The following is a 1,416-nucleotide window of genomic DNA, read 5'->3' on the forward strand; positions in this document are numbered from 1 at the left end:
TTCAGGCACATATTTCTGTGATGAACAAGATCCGCAGTGACTCAAAGGCTGGTGCAGCATAGCACAAACCTTTCCAGGCAAACAGGGATCAGCCCCCAGGACACACTGAGCCCTGTGTTTGACAGAACCCTGTTTTCTTCACTTACCCTCCAGCTCTTCAGGAAAGACAGTATACATCTGTCTGTCTGTCCATTTGTCTGTCTTCTGCATGGTTTCTAACTGCTTTCCTATTCTTTCCCATCTCTGAATCATGTTTTGACTCTCATTTCTTCTTGTCCACACTGTCTCACCTCATTTCTCTGCTGTTCACAGACTGCTTCTCACCTTCCTCCTTTCATGTCTTTCTGTCTGTCCTCTTAACTTTCCTTTCTGTCCTCTTACAACTATTCCTTTCCTTTCTCCTATTCCCTTCCTCATCCATCTCTCCTTCTTTTCTGTCTGCGATATCAGTTCATGGCAGGTGGGGCAGGATGTAGAATAGTTCACACAGCCCTTTCCTTCTCTACCAGCTGGAGAGACAAGGCCCACAGGTCCTTGGCCCCAGTTGTCTCCAGGGAATGGGCACAATGCTGTGTCCCAGGGGCCCCAAGTTACTACCCTGTGACCTGAACACCCTGATGGTAATGATGTGACCCTGGTCTTGACAGTATCCAGGAACTGCAGGCAAAGAGCCCCAGGCAGCAGCAGATACTCATGACTACCATCGTTCCCTGAGCACTTCTTCCTGACCTCCTGAAACTTTAATTTCTTGTCTTCCTTTTACTTTGTGTTCTTTTCTAGATTTTTGCCTTTTTATCTTCCTTCCTTCCTTTTCTCCTGCTTTCTTCCTTGCATTCCTCCATTTCTGTCTCCTGTTCCCACTTCCCTCCCAGCTATAAGTCCTTTCTTCCTGCACCTTTTCTGGCTTCTCTCCTCACTTCCCACCTTCCTGTCACTTAACCTTTTTTTCTCCTTGGGATTTGGGAAACCACAGCCTCATTCTGGGACTCTGCAAACACAGAACATGATATCCCAATCAGCCTCCTGGCAAGGACCAACTCTTCAACATGGCAGATCCAAAGTCTCTATGGAATGCCCTGCCTCCTGCTGACCTCCTGGCAAAACAACACCCTCATCCCTCTTCCATTCCTCATGCAGTGGTATAAGCAGGCTCAAAGAAAGGATAACATGCTGCAGCTGCTAGTGTTCCCAGAAGAAGGGGGACAGGCAATGTTTGAGGATGCATTTCAGAATCACTTCAAGAACTGATGAAATATGGGTTATTGCTTGTAAAGAACAGAGATGATGTTCTGCCTCAGAAACAAGAGCAAGTAACCGACTGAAAGACTCCTGATGATGAGTCTGCAAAGTGTTCTGAAACTCTGTCAATTGAGAGGCACTACAGATAATAAATATTTTCCCTTGAGTCATGTTCAC

This window comes from Parus major, unplaced genomic scaffold (assembly GCF_001522545.3).
Source record: "Parus major isolate Abel unplaced genomic scaffold, Parus_major1.1 Scaffold514, whole genome shotgun sequence".
Lineage (NCBI taxonomy): Eukaryota > Metazoa > Chordata > Aves > Passeriformes > Paridae > Parus > Parus major.